The 16,794-nt window shown below is 42.6% G+C and overlaps 1 protein-coding gene across 1 annotated transcript in view; it reads right to left on the reverse strand.

Annotated features, from left to right (window-relative positions):
- LOC147881515 (hsp70-Hsp90 organizing protein-like) overlaps positions 1-15,951 on the reverse strand; it is an 80,220-nt gene extending 64,269 nt beyond the window's left edge. The window contains exon 1 of the mRNA XM_087402257.1: positions 15,756-15,951. The gene's annotated coding sequence lies outside the window, so the exon portion shown is untranslated. The remainder of the gene's footprint in view (positions 1-15,755) is intronic.
- Positions 15,952-16,794: the final 843 nt, after the last annotated feature.

Consider the following 16,794-nt stretch of genomic DNA (forward strand, 5'->3'; position numbering starts at 1 on the left):
TTAAATAAAGTCACAATTAAGAACCGCTATCCTTTACCTCGTTCCGATGATTTGATAGACCGTTTGGCCGAAGCGAAGTATTTCACTAAGATTGATTTGCGTACGGGTTATCATCAAATCCGTATCTATGCTAAACACATAGATAGGACCGCATTCCGGACTAGGTATGGTCATTACGAGTTCTCGTATTACCTTTTGGTTTGACCAATGCTCCTGCTACTTTCCAGCAGATGATGAACGATTTGTTCAGGGATTTTCTGGGCAAATTTGTTGTAGTGTTCTTAGATGACATCTTGGTATATAGTAAAACGCTTGAGGATCACATAGGACACCTCCGGGTTGTCTTAGTCGTTCTAAGACAGCATAAGCTTTATGCCAAGATGAGTAAATGTGACTTCTTTATGAAGGAGATCATTTACTTAGGACACAAGATTTCTTCTGAAGGTATTAGCATTGATCTGGATCGTATCCAGAAGGTTTTAGAATGGCCTATCCCACAGACTGTGAAACAACTTCGTTCTTTCCTAGGATTTACGGTATTTCTTCGGAAGTCAGTGCGTGATTATTCACGTATCACGGCACCCTTGACCAACGTATTGAAAGGTCGTGGACGCAGGTCTACCCAACCGATCTCTTGGAATGATGCAATGAACAAGGCTTTTGAAACCTTGAAGTTTTCTATCAAGGAAGCACCCGTTCTTGCATTACCCGATCCTACCCGGCCTTATGTTTTGGAGGCCGATGCGAGTGATTATGCGATTGGGGCAACTCTATTCCAAGAGGGCAGACCTGTAGCTTTCGAGAGTAAGAAGCTAGACGACACTCAATATCGTTGGCCCACACTCGAGAAGGAACTTTATGCTATAGTGTATGCTCTTAAGGTTTGGAGACACTACTTGTATGGTTCGAAGTTCCTTGTATTGACTGATCACCAGTCCATTAAGTATGTGTGTGATGGATCAGAATTGAGGGGAAGGAAAGCTAGATGGGCAGAATTAATGCAGGATTTTGATTTCGAAATACGTTATCGCAAGGGTTCGTTGAATAGTGTGGCGGATGCCTTAAGTCGAGTTAAGTTTGTAAATGCTTTGTCATTTACGGAAATATCCTCAGACCTATTTCAATCCTTGAGAGGGCTATACGCAACTGATAGTCATTTCAGTTCTTATTGGCAGAGAGTCCAGGATGGGAGCTCCATGGTTGACCAGGACTCAGGGATTGTGCCACCTATTGTACAGGCGGCGGGAGGTCAGTGGATGATTAGGAACGGCTTGCTGTTCCGGAATGAAAAGATTTGTGTGCCTGATGTTATGGACCTTAAATCCAAGATTCTCTGGAAGTGTGATGATACTCCTAGTGCTGGACATCCGGGTATACATAGGACTCTGTCTCTTGTGAAGCATACCTTTTATTGGCCTAAGATGCATGCATTTATAGAGAACTATGTAGTAGGTTGCCAGGTTTGTCAGGTTACTAAGGCAGAACGCCTTAGAAGCGCGGGCTTACTACAGCCATTACAGATTCCAGGTAATAAATGGGAAAGTATTTCCATGGATTTTATTACTGGTTTGCCTCGAACGCGCAAGGGTCATGACTCCATTTGGGTCATAGTCGACCGTTTGACAAAAATGGCTAGATTCTTACCTACTAGGACAACTATATCAGCTGTTCAGTTGGCTCACGAGTTTGTGGACCACTTGTTTAAGCTGTATGGTTTGCCATCTGACATAGTCAGTGACAGGGACTCAAAGTTTACAAGTAGCTTTCGGACACTTGTATTTGAGAAGTTGGAAACTACTCTAAGTATGAGTTCCTCGGATCATGCACAATCCGATGGCAGTACAGAGAAGGTCAACCAGTTGGTTGAAGACATGCTTCGGGCATATGTATCTAAGAGACAGTCTTCATGGGAAGATTATCTACCTATGATTGAATTTGCTTACAACAGTGCAAAGCATTCTAGTACGGGTTATAGTCCTTTTATGCTTATGTACGGGTTTCAACCTAAGTCACCAGTTATGGTTGGATTAAAAGGGATTCAAAATGATGCTACTAAGAACTTCTTGCTAGATATGCAGGAAATGTTGCAGTTTGCCAAGGAGTCTATTAGAAGTGCCCAAGATCGGGACAGATTTTATGCTAATAGACATCGTTCACCCAGAGAGTTCTCTGAAGGAACGATAATATATTTGCGAATTCCTAAGGAATCCAAGAGCATAAGTACTGGTTTGGTTCCGAAATTATCCCCCAGATACTGTGGTCCATTCAAGGTCATTAAAAGAATTGGACCAGTTGCATATCGACTAGAATTACCTCCTGATGTTAAAGTACATCCAGTCTTTCATGTCAATAGACTGAAAGAAGTCTTGGGTGCAGATGATCAACTTGTTTCTCCTCATGAGATTATAGAAGTTACAGATTTGACTTTTATTCCGCACGAACCTGAGTGTATTCTTGAATTTCGTGAAAGACAGATTCATAATCGTACCATCACGGAATACAAGATCAAGTGGAAGGATCGTGTTGAGGAGGATGCAACATGGGAGACATTACAAAACCTCCAAAGAACATTTCCAGATTTTTTAGCGAACTCAGGAGTGAGTTCTTAGAGGAGGGGGAGTATGTCATGTGCACGGATTCGTATCTGACGTGTACTAGGTACACAAGACTAGCTCAGGTTAGCCTGGGGAGGCTTAGAGCTAGGCAGGTGCACGGATTGGTATCTGACGTGTACTAGGTACACAAGACTAGCTCAAGTTAGCCTGGGGAGGCTTAGAGCTAGGCAGGCTTGATTCTCGGGTTGAGTGGCAAGGGTACGAACTATTTATAGGTATTCGCTATTTTTGGCACTCGGGGCCCGAGTCTATAAAAGGGGCCCAGGGGGTTCAGTTCTCAGTGTGCAGTTGGGAGCAAGTCTCGTTCCCAGGTGCCAGGTCTGATCCTGGATTGAGTCGCAGACGCGCGCCTGCATCTTAGCGTAGCCCAAGGCCCAGTGGCAGATCCAGGGCTTCACAGCGCCACCTGGTGGTATGGGACACCAGGCTGGTTTGGATCTGATTGGGAGTTCGTGCCAGTAGCTCAGCTCGTGGCTCGGAGGGGACATCTTCTGATTCGGGATCACATCCCGTAAATGTCATGGTTGGGTGGTGAGCAGCCTGCTCAGATCTGATGTTGTGTGTGGTTTCTTTGCAGATCAAGGGTTTCAGGAGTGCTGGGACGTGTCAGTTGGCCAGCATATGGTTAAGGTTGGACCATCTGTTCGGAGCATAGCTCCATCTCCCACAGTCGCAATTAGGGGGGGGGTTTGTGAGAAGTGTAGCGGAAATGAATAGAAATGGAGAGAGAGAGAGAGAGAGATTTACACATTGAAAAAGTGGAAACATTATTTCTTCTGTAGTCTATGTGGATAACTCTCCTTTGAAGTATTTCTACAAAGCCTCTCATCTTAGGGGCAAGAAAGCTCATTAGGCATCAGATCTAGAGATCAAGGACACCACGTTGTTACAAGAATTGAAATTATCCCATTAATTTAATCCTTCAGTATTTAGTTTAGTGAGATCCAACATTTTTGTCGCGCAGTTGATGCATGTGTGCTCGCTGTTCCGTAGTGATACATGTGTGCTCTACATGGCTGGATATACGACTGCGGTTGTATGAGTGTGTAGCATTGTGTGCACCACTTACGCGATGACGGTATGTGTAGCATGTATGCACCATCCGTACGATTTTATTCATGTGTAGCATCAGGTGCACCAGGAGATGGTATGTGTCGCATGTGTGCACCATTCATCTGTGATTTATTGATTTCGCGTTGCTATAATACTGAAAGGTTGATTGATTGTGGTGATTAATTCCAAGGTTATCTTATGCTTGAAATATTTCATTACTATTGATTGTGTGAATCCAGCGGAAGAGTAATTAATCGGGCGATGACATCTGGCAAGCATGATCCGCCATATTTTGGGCGTGTAGGCACAACTCCAGTGATGCGGGGATGAATACGGCTTATGCCTAATTTTTTATATTATGTACATATTTGAATTTTGGAATATTAGTGGCTTGGCTAAGTGAATAAACTAAAGTTAGAAAAAGCTTTATTTTTAGAAAAAGCCAGCTATTTTAGAAGGTGGATGGGCTTTTTGTAAAAGGGTGCATGGAAGAAAGCACAGAGGCTTTTGTATGATTTTTGCTCGAAAGCTTTTTGAGAAATATACATAAATACATAGGGGGTGGAAGGAGAGCACCACTCCTATGGGAGGAGATTATACCCAGCACGCTTGTTCTATCTCTTCCGTTTGTGAGTTTTGAGAGTTTGTACGTATCTTCGAAGAGTATCGCTGTGTTTTTCAAGAATTTGCAGGTCCTGCGAGTGTTTCGCGTCACAGTGGTATCAGAGCCAAGGTTTCGTCGTCCATAGCACGGAAAGCACACGCACCCCGCGTCCTCGAACAAGAAACCGCAGCACGCATCAGATTGCGGACACCCCCCCGTACAAGAGCACAACGAAGTTCGAAGCAGCAAAAGCGAACAGCACAGAACGGATTAGAGACAAGAAAACGTGCGGCGAAGAAAAAAATCGCAGCAAAAGAAGTCGGCCGTACGCAGACAGGTCGAAGCTTGTGAACACACACCCGCGTCCTAGCTCCTCCAAGCGTACGACAAAGGCGACGACCAAGGCATAGTCCTTAGCATACCTAGCACTGAAAGCACCGTTGGTTGCGCGCGAGGAAGCCTTGGGAGATTGCTCTTAAAACTTCTTGAGAGGTCCCCCATCCCGGTATTGTTATAGCTCAAGTCCGCTTAACAAAATTGGTGACTATCCACTAGGTCAAGTCACTTTGTTGCTCTATTCTTTGAAGTTCCTAGTCATAAAGATATCCTTCAAGGCAAAGGTGCAAACAAGGGAGCAACCCAACGGATTTTGGAAGAGGAGAATCTCAAAAGCAAGTGTTCACAAGAGCAGGAGGCAGTCTACAAGTGCTATCGGACACGAGCTTTGCTTTGTACCTTGCAATGTGGATTCACTTGTTGGAATCGTGTGAGTTCGAGAGCCCACAGAGATACTATTCGACAAATAGCCACTTTCAAAGCTTGGAAACTGAATTGAGATAAGTCTTGTGTTTGTGTGTATTTCCTTTCATAGATTTCTTCTTTGCACCGTGCACATAACTATGTCTGGAAGGCGTATTCCATCACAGATAGGTTATCCTAAAGATCTACATCATGATGAGGATGTGAAAAACGATCACCATCGGTCAAGAAGAAGTTCAACACCGATGACACTTACCGAGGAAGAATGGCGAGAACGCTATCAACATGAGAAGCAACAACGTCAAGAGATTGAAGATGCTCTACGCCAAGTGACGACAACTTGGAAGCCACCTATATCAATTGAGGACGAGGAACCTATGCATGCATCAGATTCACTCGATGCATGGAAACATCATGCACGGGACCTTGAGCAGGAACTTGAGTACATGCGCAACATGTGCGACACGCATAAAGCCAACGAAGAACCCGCAAATCGAGTGTTAAAAGAGATGACTGAAGTCACAAAGAAGCGTATGAAGGATAGAGATGATGAAAAAAGTAAAAGCAGCAAATCATCAGACACTAGTGATAGTGAGCGTGGAAGAAGCAAGACGAGACATCAAAGGAAGAAGAAGCGACATGTGAAGACTTCACTACAACAACATCATGACACTACTCCTTCACATGAGTCTAGCGATGAAGACAACGTGGGAAAGGCCATCTTGAAAGCACTCAAGCTTCGTGATAAGAAGAAGTCTGGTAAGATTAATCGCAAAACTTTTTCTTTTCCAAAATATGATGGTAAAAGAGATGGACAAGCTTTACTTGCGTGGATTAGTTCTTTCTATCAATACTTTTTGGGAGAACAGTATGAAGAGATCGAGAAGGTAAAACTTGCTGCAAGTCACATGACAAGCAATGCACAATTATGGTGGAGTGTGGTTTCCGAAAGCACTCATGTTCCAAAGACATGGAAAGCATTCAAAGATAAAATCAAGAAGCACTTCCTACCTACACAGTTTGAAGAGGATACTCGCAAGCAATGGCGAAGATTGAGACAATTGGATAATGAGAGTGTGGATGCATACACCGAGAAACATCTTTCCTCTCTACTTCAATTACAAACCATTGAGAAAGTGTCCCGAAAGAAGCAATGTCGTACCTTTGTTGAGGATTTACGTCCTACTATTCGTGCTGATGTACGTATGCTCCAACTCTACAGCTTCTAATGCTATGGATTTGGCATTAGAGTCAGAAAGAAAGCAGGAAAAAAGCTTTGCTACTCGCACCCCTCGAGCAAAGAAGCATACTTCATACTTCAAGCAAGAGGGTGTAAGTGATAAAGTTGGTAGATATAATGGTAAGTCTAATTGGAAACCTGCTAAGTCACGTATTAATCGAAGAACCAAAGAACTTGTCACATGTTACGAATGCAAAGAGAAAGGACACTACTCTTATGAATGTCCAAAGAATCCACTTGCTACACACAAGACAAGTACCCAAGCAAAGAATGCTTAGCAATAACAACGGAGGCAATGGAGGGAGGAAAACCAATGGATGTACCAACAGTAATACTCAGCGCAACAACTCCGCACGGATGATGATAAATCTTTCAAGCAAGAGGACGACACTGAAGATGCCGACTACACCCCTTCAGGTAAGTGTTATTCAGGTAAAAGTCCATCTTATTTTCGTACTTCTTTGTTACATATGACTACACTATTGCACGAAAAAGAACATAGTGTCTTATTTGATGATGGAAGCACCCATGATTTCATTTCGCAACATTTAGTTGAGAACTTAGAGCTCGCAACCATCAAAACAAAATATAAAGTCAAATCAGCTTTTGGATCCCAAGAAGGTAGAAGTGATAGTAAACTGGCCACAGCCTAAAGATATCCATGAGTTACGATCATACAAGGCACATCCATTGACCGAACTACTGCGTAAGACTCGTGCTTTCTCTTGGGGTGAGCAGCACACTTTAGCTTTTCAACGACTTAAGGATGCAATGACGCACACACCAGTTTTAACCATGCCGGACTTTACGAGACCCTTCTTTGTCATGGTTACTGATGCTAGTGGACAGGGTTTTGGGGCTGTGCTCATGCAAGATAACCATCCAATTGCATTCGAGTCACGTAAATTAAAACCAGCAAAGCTAAACTATTCCACGTATGATAAAGAATTAGCCGCTGCGGTGCATGCCCTCAAACTCTGAAAACACTATCTTATGGGTTCCGAGTTACTCATTAAGACTGATCACCAAAGTCTTAGACATCTCCTTACTCAGCCGGTGATCTCGGATCGGCACATTAAATAGGCTGCCTTTATTGACAGCTTTAAACCAATGATCCAATATCAACCAGGCAAAGACAATTTAGTTGCCGATGCACTAAGCCGTCGACCTAGCATAAATAATATCTCAGTTCATCGAGGAAAACCCTTTTGAGTCTATGAAGGCGAACTATCCTACTGATCGAGACTCTTCAAAAATTAGGCATAAGATTAAGCAAGCTAATGACACTCCTATGGCCTCGTATTCCATTCATAATCGCTATCTATTCTACGAAAAGCGCTTGTGTGTCACTGCACCATTTCGACGCTTGGTACTAGAAGAGGTACATCAGCCACCCTACATGGGACATAGAGGCGTCGCTGCTACGTATCAGACTATAATTCAAGATTTTTTCTGGCCTAAGCTTAAAGTTGATGTTGCAACTTTTGTTGCACAATGTCTTATTTGTCAAAAAGTCAAGAGCTACAAGGGCAAATATCAAGGTTTACTTATGCCTTTACCAATTCCTGATGGCCCATGGGAGCAGATTTCTATAGACTTTATTACTGGATTTCCTACAACTAGCTCAGGTTATGATATGATTTGGACTATCATTGATAGATTTAGCAAGCAGGCTTACTTTATTCCTTGTAAGAAGACCTTGACCGCAGTTCAGGCTGCTCATTTGTTCATCAAGCACATCTTTATACACCATGGCCTTCCAAAAGCAATCGTGTCAGACCGGGATAGTAAATTTTGTAGTAACTTCTGGACCGCACTCTTTGACAATCCTGGTATAAAGTTAGATTTTTCCACTGCTTTTCATCCCGAGTCTAATGGCCAAACCGAGGTCACACAAAATACTATTTGTGACATGTTACATGCTTACGTGTCTGTTCAACCAGGCAAATGGGACAATTTTATACACATATTTAAATTTGCCTACAATAACACTAAGCACTCTGCTACAGGCAAATCTCCATTCCAAATTATCTATGGAAAGACCATTCCTACTCCATTGACCCGCCTTAAGCACCAAGTAGAGGCTGCTTATCGATTTACTGAAGATTTCTCTAGCATTTTGGCTACTATCAAAAAGAATATCGAGCATGCTCAAGCTGTGTATACTGCACGTGCAAACAAGGGTAGAAAGAAAGTTGTATTTGCTAAAGGTGACCTAGTCATGTTACATATTAAGAAGCGCAGACTTAAGAGTATTGAGACACACCCTATAGTTAAGTTTGCCCCTAAGTCATATGGTCCCTTTAAAGTTTTGGAGTACATTAATGACAATGCCTATCGGCTCGAATTACCACCCGATTGAAAAATTCATAATTCTTTTCATATGCACCTCCAGAAATTTTTCCATGGAGAACCACCAGTTCGACCTATTTTAGACGATGCACCATTGCTTCAAGGAGAGACCCAACTCTTAGAGCCAAACCAGATCATTGATCAACAAATCACTCAAACGAGACGTGAAAACTCGTATCCTATTTATCTTCTTACATTTAAAAACCACCCCGTTGAGTATGCTAAGTGGATGCCCGAGCGATATTTTCGTCAGTACCCTGATTTATTGACTACTTTTTTGTCACGCAATTGAGGGATTGCAATTTCAAGCAAGAGGGATGTTACGAGAATTAAAATTATCCAATTAATTTAATCCTTCAGTATTTAGTTTAGTGAGATCCAGCATTTTTATCGCGCAGTTGATGCATGTGTGCTCGCTGTTCCGTAGTGATGCATGTGTGCTCCTACATGGCTAGATATACGGCTGCGGCTGTATGAGTGTGTAGCATTGTGTGCACCACTTACGCGATGACGGTATGTGTAGCATGTATGCACCGTCTATACGATTTTATTCATGTCTAGCATCAGGTGCATCATGAGATGGTATGTGTCACATGTGTGCACCATTTATCTATGATTTATTGATTTCGCGTTGCCATAATACTGAAAGGTTGATTGATTGTGGTGATTAATTCCAAGGTTACCTTATGCTTGAAATATTTCATTACTATTGATTGTGTGAATCCAAGAGAAGAGTAATTGATCAGGCAATGGCACCTTGCAAGCATGATCCGCAATATTTTGGACGCGTAGGCACAACTCCAGTGATGCGGGGATGAATAAGGCTTATGCCTAATTTTTGATATTACAAAAGCTTATGTACATATTTGAATTTTGGAATATTAGTGGCTTGGCTAAGTGGATAAACTAAAGTTAGAAAAACCTTTATTTTGAGAAAAAGCCACCTGTTCTAGAAGGTGGATGGGCTTTTTGTAAAAGGGTGCATGGAGGAAAGCACAGAGGCTTTTGTATGATTTTTGCTCAGAAGCTTTTTGAGAAATATACATAAATACATAGGAGGTGGAAGGAGAGCACCACTCCTATGGGGGAGATTGTACCCAGCACACCTGTTCTGTCTCTTCTGTTTGTGAGTTTTTAGAGTTTGCGCGTATTTTCGAAGAGTATTGTTGTGTTTTTCAAGGATTTGCAATCCCGCGATTGTTTCTCGTCGCAGTCACGTCCTCCGCAACAGCACGACAGACGCAAATCCAAGATATCCTTGCAGCCCACCGGTGAGCCACCACAATGCCAAGTTCCGGCTTCTAAGCCACAGCTTTCGGTTTCTATATACCTTTGTAAGACTAGAATAAGTCCAATCATACAAATTTAGAATTTTTGTTGTTCTAAAGATCAAAAATCTACAAAGAAAATAAAAGAGAAAATGAAAGAGAAGAAAAAAGAGGTAAACAAAAACTTTTATGAAAAACAAAAGGAAGACATACTTAGCAAGCAAAGCAACACTTATGTCGTCATCAGTGCCCAAGCATAAGCAACTATACTGGGTTTCTAAAGACCCGCAGAATCTCTTGGGCAAACCCAATGCTTACTAAAATACGTCAAATAAACAAAAGAGAATGAAAACAAGAAATAAAGAAGAAACGAAGCAAGTGACTTAAGCAAAAGTAAACAAGCAAGTCAAGAAACAAAAACTTCCAAAAAACTAGAAACTCTCTCTCTCTCTCTCTCTCTCTCTCTCTCTCTCTCTCTCTTCCATTAAAGGAAGGAGACACTTGTATCGTGACTTTTATGGGTCCCATGGGTCGGTATTTCGATCCCTAGAGGACGGTAATACATTCTTCTTGTTCTTCTTCTTCTCTCTCTTATTTAAAACATAAAAAGCTAAATGGCCCTTTACACTTATGTCTCATTTCTGCAAAGAGGCAAAAATACATTTCTAACTTAGAAAGCACAAGTATACTCAAACAAACTCTCTTTTGAAACTAAAAGAAAAACGGGCTATTCAGCTCTCCGCTTTTTGTTTTCAGCTTATGTTCAATCATTCTAAACAAACCGAAGGCCGAAACACCATAGATAAAAGACTTCATATCTAAGAATGTGCGAACTTTTTTCATTATTTTCCTTGGATTATACCTCTTGTGTAATAGTAAAGTGATCAAATTACTGCATTGAGTCATAAAAGACTCCTTAGTTGTACAAAGGCGGGAAAATCTATGGAATTGGAAAGAACTGACTCCATATTTTGCCAAATCAGAAATGTTTGAGTCAATGTGAGGCATTTTTATAATGTGTAAACCACTATATTCAGGTTGTTCACGTTTATCGTAAATATCAACCTCTAATGCTATGGTAGATTGAGAAAGTCTAAGATCTAAGAAAACACAAGAATCCCCTCTTGAAGTGCAGTTCAGTTCACAAGAGTCACGCGGATAGATTCCTTCTCCAAAAGCTCTAGCGTCTTTGTACATAAAGTCTTGAAAGTTAGGAACATCTGGTACAAATAAATCATCTATAAAACGCCTAACTTAACTAAGCTTATGTAAAATGATAGGGCAGGTACTGATAGAAATAAGACGTTGCTATTTGAATTTTATTCAGTTTCTATTTGAATTTTATTCGAGCTCTTTAGTTGTTTAGATTAGCATAGCAATCAGCAAGGGCTCTAGAGTGTCCTTTGCTTCAGCCCTTCAAGGCTTGTGCCTGCCCAACCTACTATGAGATCTAGGGGCGCTATCACTTTCTCTACCTGGAGGGGAGCAGCTCTCAAGACTAACCCACTTCCATGATCAGGTCTACATTGGAGTACCGGAGGCGAAGCTAGCTAATATGAGAGCACCCTGGATCAGCAACACTATGCCACCGAGAGAGACACACTAAGACCACATGCAAGAAGGAGAGCGACTAGAGCACACTCTATTGAGTGTCCGTCCTATTACAGCTTTCCTCGGGGGGGGGGGGGGGGGGGAGGGAGACCAACAAAGACAACCTTTGACCACAAGTCAAGCTTTATATTTGTACAAACTCCAATCGGATTTAAGCTTTGCTTGTGCACCCACTTAGTTCTAGAGCACATTTAATATTAGTTGTTGTCTTCCTCAAATCCCTTCGTCCTATGTATGGCTTACTCAACGCATCTTGCATTTCCTATCATCGAGATGCTACAATGATGGTATCCTGATGGGAAGGGTACTCCTACACGGAGCTCAATCTCCTCATGATCAACACTTGATTCACGACACATGTTAGGACATGGCAAGACCTACTCCCACCATGTGAATCTTTCTTGTAGTTCCTAGAATCACCAGTATTTTGTTTTGTTTTTTGTTTTTGAGAGTATGATACACACCTCAGAATCCCTCCCTCCACAATATGCTTTCACGTTGACTTCAATTTCTTGATCTCATAGGCTCTTTTGACATGACAATAACTACTCCTGAAACATGGAGTCTTTCCTATATTTCCTAGGTTACCAGTATTTTATTCTATTTTCTCTTATCGAGGGTGTACAGTTCAAGGGTGAACTTCCACGTTGACTTCAATTTCATGTAGTTCTCACGATCACTACTACAAGGAGACATTGACGCTGTGGAGGTTGGGTTGAAGCTAAGTGTTGAGGATACGTCTCAGTTGGTAGATGCCAACAAGCATCAAATGTTGGTAGGCAGTTTGCTTTAACTAACTAATACTTGACTCGACATGTCTTTTGCCATTGGTGTGTGTTGTTTTAGTTTTCTTCGAAACACAGGGAAGATCACTAAAAGGCAGAATTACAAGTCTTGAGGTACTTGAAGGGTACTAGCACATACGGTATCACCTACAACACATGTTTGCAGCTGGGAGGTTTTTATGACTTAGATTGGGCAACTGATTGGTGCACCACGTGCTCAACTTTAGGCTATCATGTCATGCTTGCCTCGAGCAAGAAACAACCAATAGTCATCCTTTCTTCCATGGAGGCAGAGTACAAGTCTGCTTGTATTGCAATTTGTGAGACATTGTGGCCCGAATGGTTTCCAAAGAATATTAGGAGGATGCAATGGTGATCTTGTGTGACAATCAAAGTTGCATAACCATTGCAAAGAACTCCGTGTTTCATGCAAGAACGAGGTCCATTACCATTTTATATGGGAGCTCATCATCTACGAGATTGTGAAGCAGATGAACTGTTCGACCTCTGACAACATTTCAAATGTTTTCATGAAGGCATTTTCAAGAGACCAACTGGAGCATCTCATTCGACGCATGGGGATTGGCCCCGCATGGTATTTGAAGTTATTGACCCACCTATGAGCCCCCAAATATGAGGGCAAGGACTTAGCACACTAGGGAGGGTTTAGGGTTACCTGGAATAGGTATTGCGCATCTGTCAGCAAGAGATTGCAAGACTGCCTGTAGGTGGAAATAGATTGGAGCAGCCGGAATGGATTGCATGACAGTAGGGCAAGGACAGCCAATAAGAGGCAATGCCACGGCCTAACTATATGCCTGGCCATAAGCATCTCAGTCTGCAACATGTCAGAAGTCAAATAGGCAATCGGTTGGCTCAGCAGACACAGTCGGCTGCTTTTGGGCAAGATCCAGTTCCATAAATAGCCCCCATCTTCTCCACGCTTGACAACAACACTGAATCCCTTTCCAGTAAGCAACGAGGACTTGAGAGTCTATGGAGTATTGTGTTTTCTTGAGAACTTCCTAGCACCTCTTCTCTTGTGAGCAGGTTGTCCCACATCTGTGGATGAATAAAATCTAGGTTCTCGTTCTCTTCTCTCTGTTGCACATTCCCTGAGTAAGGTTTTCAGTTTGTGTGTGCATCTCTTAGTGTTTAGAAAGAGTTTCCTAGGTCTAGCCGCTGCGTGAGAGCTTCAAGCAATCGGCCCCTCTTGTCCTAACATAATCACCCTCAGCTGCTAATACCATGGGCGCGGATAAACCGAGGTCATGAAACCAAAATCCCTAAATCCATGCCTCCATCCCTAAATCCATGGAGGCATGTGATCACCTAGAATGCTATGTCAAGGTGAAGCGAGGCAACCCCAAGCTCAGCCAGCATGATTTGGTGTTTGACTGACGGCTTATTGCGGAATCTGTGCCAGTAATAGGACTTGAAGCCTCTCCACCCAAGCCCAATTCACCTATGATAGATTAGGACCCCAACATGGGATACCATACATGTTGGTTGGCGGACCAAAGAATCAAAGAGAAGTGACTTGGTCGAGGGATCTTGGCAATGAGAATGACCACAATGGTGCTTGTGCGGTATACCGCTTCCTTCATTGCTAGTCATTGTAAAGATTGGGCCGGAGAAAAGCACTCCCAAGTGTAAGATGCAACATACTGGCAACCCGTCAAAGGTGAACTGTTCTCTATGCATGACTGTGTTGAAGATCGTCACACTGGTTTTACCAAGGTTAAACTTCAGATCACGTGTCTCACAAAGGGTGTGAAGTGCATCCAAGTGTCGCTGGAGACTCTCAGCTCAAGAAGAATGACCGTGTCATCTGCATAGAGGAGAATCTAAACCAAGAAGTAGCCAAGTATGAGCCAGCGAAAGAGGGGTTTATTATCATCTGCGAAACCATACCTGAATTACATAATGAGAAAAACAACTCCAGGTATCTAACACATGTTGCAGGTATAGGGTCATGCCCAACGCATACGTGTGAACCTCCAAATGAGAAGAGCTCGGGGACACCTGCATAGCATTGTGAGTAGATGGACCAGTAGGCGAATGGGCTGAGGCATAGTTTTTCCATACGGCAAACGCATACGAGTACAGAATAAGTATGGAAAAATACCCCTAGCTGAACCATACGCGTATTAAAAATGAAAGCCCAGGACTTACACGCGGAAGTGTTTCACTATGAATCTAGCTTCATCAAGTGTGTACTTCACAACCATTCATGTGTGTGCAAACTAGCAAATAGATTGTGCTGAGAGACAATATAGAAGCAACTCTTATGTGTGTACTTCACAACCATTATTTTATTTTATTATTTTATTTACAAGCCAAGAACTGACTTGCTTCTTTCACGCCTTGTGATTGCCCTCTAAAAGCACCACATAGTACCCATGCCCTCTTATCAGCTCAGCACTTTTAGCAACTTGCTACATACGATAAGAATTACTTGACCAGAACAATATCCATGCATCTTCGAGCACATGAGTGTACAGAAGTAATACCCAAATTACAGTGTAGTTTAGGTACCATATATCACAAATTGTATTAATATTGGTGTTTTCATGTTTTAATACAAAAATTTAAGGATGAAGCATGCTAAGCAGCATCCCTTTACTTCTTTAAATATCTGAAAGTAGACATGGTAACGCTAACTCAATAAGTCCTCACCACACGGCCTCATATAGCATTCATCATCAGCTACTCGAGCCGATTTGCTGCTCGTCTCACTCGACTCCATTACTAGAGTTTTTCAAAAGTACTTCAGTTGTTGCATTGAGTATAGAAGCAATGACGCAATGATCTTGTGGGATTCCCAGATGCAGACTGGCTCTCAAGCGCAAATTCGGAGGGGAAGCAATCGGCTGGTCAAGGTACATAGTCCTATCCACGCAGAACCCGAATAGGTAGCACAAGCACAGGCTGCCAGGGAAGGCGGTTGCCTGAAGAAGTTTATGATGTGAATATTTGGGAGACAGAAGCTCATTCCGAATATCTATCAGAAAAGTAGGAAATATTTTTGTTGCGGGAATGATATGCCAGGCGGTTTGAGGAACTCCTACAACAGCTGGCGCCACGACGAAAGTAAACGACTGTTGCAGAAACTTTAAGTGTCACGGAAGCAATGTCCTAGGATAAGAAAATTTACGAAATAGACACTGTCTGGAAGGGAAACTCCCATTTTGTAAACAGTAGCTACCGTCTGTCCTTTCAGGCTACCGGCTATAGATTGCATGGCACATACTTCTTGCTGCTATGGATGCTCTCATGTATTGATCTGCCAGTTTCGCGACTCTGTTTGACCGAGGATGGAGCAGGGGTTAGGGCGAAGGAGAGGCACGAAAAAGATGTTGCAGTAATTTCGATCAAGACAGGGGCTAAAGAAAGTCGATCGGCGGGAAAGAGGGGAGGCAATTTAGGGGTGAAAGGATGAGATGGGGGAAAGGATGGAAGACGAACCTGGAAGATGGATCGATGGAGATAATTGAGCTCCGGCTGTTGCTGCTGCAGGTAAGTTGGTGCAGGTGGCTATGGCGAAGGGGAGCTCCGTTGCCCTATGCTCTGTGTGTTAAAACAAAAAAAACAAGTAAAAAGTATACACGCCCTAACGTCCCTCTAGAACTTTCTTCAGAAATCTTCTCGTGCTTGCTTTTTCTTCTTGTTTCCTGCTCTCTCTAAAATCTTTAGCATTGCCCCCAAGTGGTTTGGTTACCATTGGGCACCCACCACATCACCAGAGGCTCGGGCCTTGTGCGTGGTGCGTGTGAATGTACCGACCCTCGACTGATGGGTCCCAGATAGGTGCTCCTCAATAGGACCACGGGTGGTGGGTGAGTGTGGGACCTGGTCGATGTTTTTTTTTTTTTTAACTTAGCATAGAATTTCTCTTTAGGGCCTGTTCCCACGCTGCATCATCCAATGCAACACTCGTCTGGCCCTGTGGGTTGCCCTGACTGCAACCAGCATTCAACATGTACTTGCCTCTTCGACATGGTGCAGCATGGTCAAGAACATGCTTCAATGCTTTGCGCACTTGGGTGGCCAATCGAACCTTGAGAAATTCCAAGGACTCATTGGAGCATATGGGCCTATTATGTGAAAACCATGTCACATTAGACTTAACAAGGAATCTATTCTACACACAAAGACTAGCCAAAAGGTATTGAATTTTTTGAAAAAGCAATCCTCCCCTCATCTACTATGGAGAAGCAGGCACCAATTGAGCAATTAAGGACGCTCCAAATGGTGGTGTGACCTCCAACGTGTATGTGATTTTATGTATATAATCTTCTACAACATCAAAGGCTTTAAAGCTCTATGATTAGGTGCAAAATTTGGTGCAAACCTTTAATTTCTTTTGCAAGCTTTGTGTGCAATGCAATGTGAGTAGAGTGGAAGGATATAAGATATCAAAGATATTGCCTTCAAAATCATTTCCTAGTTTGTGTTCAAAATCATTTCCTAGTTTGTGTTTATTTAAATTGATTGCATCTGTGTG

Source organism: Dipteris shenzhenensis, chromosome 31 (assembly GCF_047967505.1).
Source record: "Dipteris shenzhenensis isolate YYH24624 ecotype China chromosome 31, Dip_SZ_1.0, whole genome shotgun sequence".
In the NCBI taxonomy this organism is placed as follows: Eukaryota; Viridiplantae; Streptophyta; class Polypodiopsida; order Gleicheniales; family Dipteridaceae; genus Dipteris; species Dipteris shenzhenensis.